This window comes from Phodopus roborovskii, unplaced genomic scaffold, assembly GCF_943737965.1.
Source record: "Phodopus roborovskii unplaced genomic scaffold, PHOROB, whole genome shotgun sequence".
Lineage (NCBI taxonomy): Eukaryota > Metazoa > Chordata > Mammalia > Rodentia > Cricetidae > Phodopus > Phodopus roborovskii.
This window is the reverse complement of record NW_026126459.1, coordinates 7281842-7290792: the sequence shown is the minus strand read 5'-3', so window position 1 is coordinate 7290792 and position 8951 is coordinate 7281842.

Genomic DNA, 8951 nt, shown 5'->3' with positions numbered 1-8951 from the left:
GACAACCGGGTCCCTTTGGTGACAGATATAGCTGAGTAGGGTTTTTGGATGTACCAATTGGTGTTGGACCAGAACAGGAAGGAGTTGGTTGACCCCTGCCACTTGGGGCTGTATGCCCTAGGACTGTGTTCTTCACTCCTCTCCATCATCAGTCCCTTTCTGTTAAACTGGAATAAAGAGATTACCATACCTCTTCACTATGGCACCCTTTTTAATAATCCCAAGTGCCTGAAACTTCAAGCATTAATGAACCTCATACCTTGAATGTCATCTATACATATATACATATAAAACAATAGATTATGATATAAGAGTTGTGGTGCTACATGCTCTACTCAACGAGGTAGAAATAGGAAGGATCAGGAATTCGATGTCAGCTTTGACTACATGAGACCTTGTCTCATAAACCATAAATCACAGAAACAAACATTGTAATGAAAATTTGTGCAGTGGTTTCTGACTCTAGATATATTGCATAAGAACAAAGTACAACAATGTGTATTTGTAATCCTAACCCTATGGAGGCAGAGGCAGGTGATTTGCAATCAGTTCAGGACAGGCTGATATAGGGAATTCCAGACTCACTAAAGCTACATTCAATGAGATAATGAGAGGTCCTGGAAGACAGTCTTTAAGATGGCTCGGGGTCTTAGGACACCAGAGTAGCATGCAACTCAAAACTGGACTTTGCAGTAAATATTTTGGGCATTTGGGACCTGAACCCTTGGAAACAGAAACTGGGGAGATTACCCTGGCCAGTATTTTCTAAGTCTTCAGAGCCGGGCCAGGGGAGTCGCAGTAGTTGGACTATTGCCATTCTCAGTACACAGACCACAAAACATAGGCACAGGGAGGTTTAGAAGCCAAACTCATTCAGAAAATTAGAAGCAGAAGGCATGATTCCCGGACTCCAGCTGGGCCTACTCAGGTCAGGTGTGTCCCAGAGCTGACCTTCTCATGCTGCTGGCCCCGAAGTGCAACCCCAAATAGCAATAAGCACATTCCTCTAATCTATGGGCTATCTGAACACAGCAGCCTTGTGACTCATTTGGATCCCACGGACTGGCTCTCCTGAATCCAGGCTCTGATGCCTGGGCCTGGTCAGGCAGTGGGGAGGGCGGTGAGTGTCAGCTCCACCGGCTAGAGAAAGTGAGTGGGTGCTTGGGGGATCTCGCTGGGCCTCCCCCTTCCCACACCGATCTACGATGGCTCTGAGGGGCATTTTCACCCATTGCTCTGTTGGTGCGTCTGTCATTCCTCGTCCAGGAGGTCACAGGAACAGGAAGGACTCAGAAACTCCAGGTCCACTGACAGTCGTCCAGCCCCACCCCTTCTGGCCTCCACCATAGTCCCAGTTTAGCCCAGGACAAGCAGCATCTCTAAGCCATGCCCATCACCTAGGGCCTCTCCACCTTGGCCTAGAGAGAACCATAGGGATTATGGTGCTCCTTTTCCTAGGGATCCTCAGACTAAGTGCTGTCTCTATGAAACCTCTGACTGAATGCCCCGAGCTCCTGTCTCCTCCCACCTTGTATTCCTTTCTCTGCCCAGCCATATCACTCCTGTCTCCACCCCTCGTGCTGGCATCAAAGCTCTTTTACACTGATTCAATATCCTGTAGCAAAGGGTGACATTGAACTGACAGAGATTTGTCTGCCTCTGTCTCCCTAGTGCTGAGATTAAAGGTGTGTGCCACCACTGCCTGTCCTCTATGGCCAACTGGTGTGGCTAGCTCCACACTCTGATCTTCAGGCAAGCTTTATTTGTTAAATCATAAACAAAGTATCATCATAAGGGGCTGGGAAAATGGCTCAGCAGTAAAAAGTACTTTCCTCCACAGGACCCTGGTTCAACTCCCAGCACCCACAGGGCAGCTCACAAATGTCTATAACTCCAGTTCCAGGGGACTGCTTCAGGCAAAAGACTAATGCACGTTAATTAAAACAAAACAAAACAACAACAACAACAAAATAAACCAAAGCATCATCACATCCTCCTTTCCACCCCATTACTACCACAAGCTCTGACATGTCTCTCTGCCCTAGTTCTGATTTCACCTCTGTGTGAGAATCAGGGTACTTCTCGATGTCGACTGGGGAGAGGTGGATCTGTTTTTTGGGTCAGGGTTTCTCTGTGTTGACCAGGCTGACCTCAACTCCCAGAGATCTCTCTCTGTCTGCCTAGTGCTAGAATTACAGGCATGCACCACCACCACATACCAGCTTCTTAAAACTAGGATGGTTGTTCAAAAACTATTTTCCCCTACCGTTTACCAGAGGGCCTTGCACACAGGAGGGATTGGCTGAGAAAGGTTAAGGTCAGGCTGCCTCAGACTCTCTCTAGGGACTCACACAAGCAGTAGCAACTGTGCAGGGGGTGTGGTGAATGTTCTCACCTGGTGCTTAAGCTTCAGGGGAATGGAATAACTAATCAGCTTTAAGGTTTGTGGTGAATTTAGCTTTTGCTCATACAAACAAAAAGCCTAAAAGATTAACAGAAGAACCTCTAAACAGATTCCAGTGTTTTATAATATGTGCAGGCTTAAGAAAGAAAGAATATTGCTATAGACAGCCATAGAAATAAATATATAGTTAAAATAATATAATAAAGCCTTTACTGGGAGAAATTAAATAAATAAGCAACACAGAAATGGGAAATGCACAGGGAGTGCAGACCCTGTGTAGTATTATGGTCTTGAATTATTTGACTGCTGACAAGCGAACAACAGCTGCTGAGAGACATAGGATTAAAAGAAAGACTACTAAAATATACCCACTTAAATATTTTTAAAATGCCTTCACTTCAAAATATAAGTGAAAATGGTATTTGTAAAATGGAATGTAAAATATGCATTGCTTTGCAGAAGTGGTTTTCCTTTTGTTTCCAAGGAAACAAGGGGGTGGATTCCTTCCTTCCAGGTTAAGATGGATCAAATTTGACCAAGAGAGACGTCCTGAACCTTGATAGGTGATATCCATCAACAAGGGTTAAAACTGGTCTTTTAGGGCGTGGTCATTATCTCAATTTTCTCAGGGACCCTAAAAATGCCTTTGCTCGCAGACAACAGGAAGCAGCCTGGAGAAAATGATGCCCACATTCCCAAGAGTTGGGTGGCATGGATGGTTGTTGGTTTTTTGGTGAGTCATGGATGTTTGGTATATTCAGGGGAATATAGGAATAAAGGAGAAATAGACACACACACACACACACACACACACACACACACACACACACACACATATCTCATATTTTTGCCCTGGCATGAATTTTGATACAATGATAAAAATTTAAAGTTAATTTTCTCATACTGTATATATGTTTCTATTCTTGTTTAAAGGATTTTTGTATATTGATGCAAATTTAAGGTTATTGTCCTTATACAGCACATCTATTTCTATTTTAGCTTAAATTCTTGCTTAATTATGCAATGTGAATTTTTAGTCCTTAAAAGCTATTCAGGATAATTAAGAAGTACCAGCTAATAGTCACTCATATCTATCAAACTTATAGTCATGTTAGTCATGTTTTTAAGGTAATACGGAGGTATATTTCAGATAGACATGTAATCTTCAAATGCTTCAAAACATAGAGCATATGGCATTACAAATGTGTTAATAACTTAGACTTTTCTTGAAGCGAGACACATTGGTTCCTGGCAGCACCAATTACTTCACAGAGTGTCCTGCGCTATTGTCTTGCCAGCAAGAACGATGCAGCACACTCAGGATCCTTCTGCAGTAAAGCTTTAATGCCTCTTGAGAGGGAGAGCATAAGCTTATAGAACGAAGACCCCAAACTCTCAAAAACCCATCCCTTATATAGGATGGCAACCGCCGCCTTGGACGTGTCACCCCCTGACTGGCTGCAGCTCCTCGGAACATATGATGCCACGGGAGAGGCGGAGCCCAAGGGATGGAAAGTTACCCAGCGCCTGCCCACTAGCTTGTTCACCATTTGGTGCCTGCCGGATGCAGGCGCCATCTTGTAACGGCTCCCTACATCTAACGGCTCCCTACATCTCCCCCTTTTTTATTAATTAATGAAAAGGCTTCAAATTTACAAGCAAATAGGTCACCCATATATTGAGGGATAGAGGCAGAGGTTGTACCTTCCCAATCAAACATTAAGACTGTGTACGAGAGTCGCCATTAGGCTGTTAGCTTGACTCAAAGCACTCTCGACCTGTCCTCTGCCGTTTTTCTGGGAAAGGGAGACTAGGGCAGGCAACCCTTATGCAGGACAACGTGCCTCCCAGAGAAGCCTGCATACAGGGCAACTCTCTGTGCGATGCCCTGCTCGACATCCCTCATGGGCTGCTCAAGCCAGACACTCTATCCTGTGCAATGAGCCTAGGCTCCGGGTGTGCAAGAGCTGTTTGGCCGGCGGCCTATTGCTTAAGCATAGTTAGCCAAATGTCAGTGGAAGCCCCTTATTCTAAAGCCACAAGTGCCTGGGCGATAACCACCTTGTCTCTCTTAGTTTGAGCCCTGAGCCTACAGACCAGCCAGAGAAGCAACACCAATCCGCAGCAGATGGCTGCACCAAACAATCCCACCCCCACCCATTCCTTAAAATAGGAGACAGCTGAAGCAATCCATGATGACAATCCCTCCGTCAATGACAGATCCAGGCGCGTGGAATTAATCTGAATAATAGCGGCTCTCAATTCACGTAGCGTCTGCTCAAATTCAAAGATCCAATTCTGCAACATAAACTGAGAAAGGCTTTTAGACAAATTAGCCGCTTTGGTGAAATTCTCATATTGGATGGAGGTGACGCACAGGCCAGGGAGCTTGTGCTCGCAGCCTAGTATCTAATTGCTCCTGTACGAGGTCAATACGTTGGTTCACCAACATCAGGCCTCCCTATATCTGAGTGTTTGCCGAGGCCTGTCTATCCAAGGCTTCAGAGACAGTGGCCGACAGACCATTAATGGTCTGTGCAGTTTGTACTGAAGTGGACAATGCAAGGGCAGAAGCCGTAATGGCTGCAGTAACTGCTGTGGCGGCCACTATACCAACAATAATTGCAGAGATCCCAAAATCTCTTTTTTCTCTAAAAAGCTTCATACTGCTAGGTGTATCCACCGGGACGGGCACAAAGCGTGGCATGCGAGTTATTACAGCTAAAGGAAATTTATCAGCATCCCAGCACAAAGTATAGTAACAGCCCCCTAATTTGCAATCTAAATCAAGCTCAGTATTATTAATAGTATTATTGCTCACAATCCAAATAAAAGAAGGCCAGACACACACTGGTGTAGCATCATAATCTGTATGTTTGAAGGAATGATACTTTATATCAGAGGCAGTCCAACTAAATGACCCAGAGTTGTGACCCGACTGGAGGCTGCTCCCAAGAGACCCTTTCCAGTCAAACTCCAACTGCCCCTTTTCACTTTTGCCCCCTTTAAGCATTGCCGTAGATGTAAGATCCGTGCAGCTTCCATTAATGCCACAGAGCAGCCATTGGTCAAAAGGGTTAAGGTTGGATCGCATGGGATCCAAGGATGTGAAATTAGTTCCCATACCCATATTGGGGGAGAAAGAGAACAAGCCCTTCACAAAGCTCCTGAATTTGTTCATCCTTAGGCAGGAAAGCTAAGCCCAGCTCTTTATTGGTGGCAAAGAATCGGGGAAAAACTTGTGCATTATACATCACCGGCATCGGAAGTGGAAACGTTGACATGATTCCCCAACGTGGTTCCCCCTGGACAGCTGAGATCTCGATCATCATCAGTGACATTAGGAGGAGCAGCTCGCTCCCCCCTTTCATATGTCTGGTCTGCTGTATCCTTCTGCTCCAGGACTGTCCTGGCGAGTCTTTCAGGAACCCAGAAGGGATTTTCTTCATTCTGTGGGAAAACACAAACAGCTCCCCTGGATCTTATTAGAATAGGATCCGGGCCTTTCCATTCATTGGTTAACACATCTTTCCATTTCACCAATTCCTTAGGTTGATGTGGGTCTGAGCAATGCCGTTCTGCTGCGGTCTGATCATGCTCATCTGAATTCAAAAAATTTATGGTGAAGAGTACCACTGCTATGGCGACTCGTGGTACGGGGGGCAAATCCTTTATTATTCCCCCTCTTTGTTTAATTAAATATGATTTGAGCGTGCGATGTGCTCGCTCAATGATGCCCTGCCCTTGAGGGTTGTATGGCAAGCCTGTAATATGTGTGACTTGCATTTGTGCACAAAATTGTTTAAATTTCTGAGAAGTATAAGCAGGTCCATTGTCAGTTTTTAAGCATTTAGGCTTTCCCCAGGCACTCCATGCCTCAAGACAATGTTGAATTACATGGGAGGTCTTTTCTCCAGTGAGTGGTGTTGCATGGAGAACGCCGGAGCGGGTGTCTATTGACACATGCCCGTATTGAAGTTTCCCAAAGAAAGAAACATGAGTGACATCCATCTGCCATACTTGTAATGGCAAAATCCCTCTTGGATTTACACCAGTATGGCGTACAGGGAGAAACTGACAACAATTATGACATTGAGAAACAATATCACGTGCCTCTTTCCTGGTGAGAGAGAAGCGCCTGCATAGAGTCTCAGAGGTAACATGAAAATTGTCATGGAAAGCTTTAGCGGCCTGTAGCGGGGGAGGGGGGGGGACAAAAACCGCTGCAGCCAGTCTTGTGGCTTTATCTGCCAAATCATTGCCTTGGCTCATCGGGCCAGGAAGTCCCGAATGAGCCCTAATATGTGTAATATACATGGGAGCCTGTCTGGTTAGCAAGCAATCTTGTAATTTCTGGAATAAAGATGTCACTCTGCTAGTGGGTCTAATGACACCAGTCGTCTCCAATAAGTTTACAGCATTAACCACATAGGAGGAATCAGAAACAATATTAAGAGGACCTGGAAATTTTTCAAAAACATCTAAAACTACTAAACATTCTACTACCTGAGGGGAAGTCTCGGCATATTGCCGTGAGACCACCTGGGAGCCCACAACATAAGCTCCCAGGCCAGTCTTGGAGCCATCTGTGAATACCACTGGCCTATTTTTTTTAACAGAATGGGAGAGGTTACCCAGGGAAACACAACAGGGTGAGATGCAGCAAATTGCAACAGAGGGTGTTTAGGGGTATCAATCTTTCCTAAAAAGGTGGTAACTAATATGGCCCAATCATCAGAGGTAGCGGCCAATGTCTGCACTTGAAAAGAATTGTAGGGAACAATGTCTGCCAAAATGGCTGACAGCGGCCTTCAAGCCCCTAAGGGCAAGCTGAGCTATCGCTGCAGGGTACCAATCAATAATCTTCTGAGGAGATGCATGTGGGTGGATCCATAACAAAGGCCCATTTTGCCATAATACTGCGGTAGGTAATCTTTTTGTTTTAAACACACAAAGGGAGAATGGATAAAGTAAATCAATGCAACTCAACTGTGCTTCTTTAATGGCTTCCTCCATTAAACGGAGGGCCGTCTCCGCTGCGGGTGTCAATGATCTAGGGGAGGTGATATGGGTGTCCCCTTCCAAAACATCAAATAGAGGCTTTAATTCGGCAGAGGGAATCTTTAAAAACGGCGGCAGCCAATTTATGTCTCCCAATAATTTTTGGAAATCATTTAAGGTGTGCAGGTTCTCCCTATAAATCTCTAATTTTTGCAGAAGAATCTTGTCTGGGAGAACCACAGAACCTAGGAAATGTCCGATATCCGCAATCTGGACCTTTTCCGTGGCAATCTGGAGACCCCAAACTTGTAATGTTTTAAGCAGCAAAGGGTAAGCCTCTCGAAGAATCCTTAAATCCTTATGGCACATGAGCACATCGTCCATATGATGAATCACAATTAAACTTGGATATTGTTCTCTGATAGGTCTAAGAGCCTCCTGTACATATAATTGACATATGGTAGGGCTATTTGCCATGCCTTGAGGTAACACCTTCCATTGGAACCATCTGTCAGGTTCCATATGATTAATGGAGGGGACAGTGAGCGTGAAACACGACCTGTCAGGAAGATACAGGGGAATAGAGAAAAAACAGTCTTTGATATCTAGTATTATCAAATTCCAATTCCTGGGTAAAGCAGAAAGCACGGGAAGGCCTCGCTGCACCGCACCAAAAGGATACATTTGCTCATTAATGGCTCTTAAATCATGGAGCAAACACCATTTCCCTGATTTCTTTTTAATAACAAAAATTGGAGTATTCCAAGGGGAGGTTGATGGTTCTATGTGCCCTAAGGCCAATTGTTCTGCAACAAGATTGGTTACAGCCTCTAGTTTTTCAGAGGTTAATGGCCATTGGAGAACCCATACCAGATCCTCTGTCTTCCATGGTATAGGCCGTGCTGCCCCAATGGTGCCTAGGAAAAACCCAGGCCTTGTCTTCCTTGATTTGGATCTGGGGAAATGGGGTCTATCTGCCCTTGTTCTAGACGTCCTAATCCTTTTCCTGACTCATATCCCATTTTCTTCATGATGTTAATAGTTTGTGGTGAATATTTATTAGATAAAATAAGCCCCATACCTTGCATTATGTCTCGTCCCCATAAGTTAACAGGGAGAGGGAGCACATATGGGGCAAACTGTCCTTGATGGCCCTCCATTGATTTCCAGGTGAGTGTAGAAGAGCTAATAGTGGGGTGAGAACGGTAGCCCAATCCCTGTAAAGAATGTGATGATTCTATAACAGGCCAAGATTTTGGCCACCAGTGAGAGGAAATTATACTCTTATCTGCCCCTGTATCCAAAATACCTTCAAATTTCTTGCCATTAACCCATAGAGACAATTTTGGCCAATCATGGAGTTGAACAACTAGGTAGGCTGAGTCCTGTCCTGAAGAGCCCATCCGCCTATTCCTCAACCCTTGATAGGGGCTGCCTGGGAGGAGTAGTAATTGAGCTATTCTATCTCATTGACTGATAGAAAAGACCCCATTTGGACTAGAGCATAACACCTGGATCTCAGGAGAGTGCTGGCTGTCAATGATGC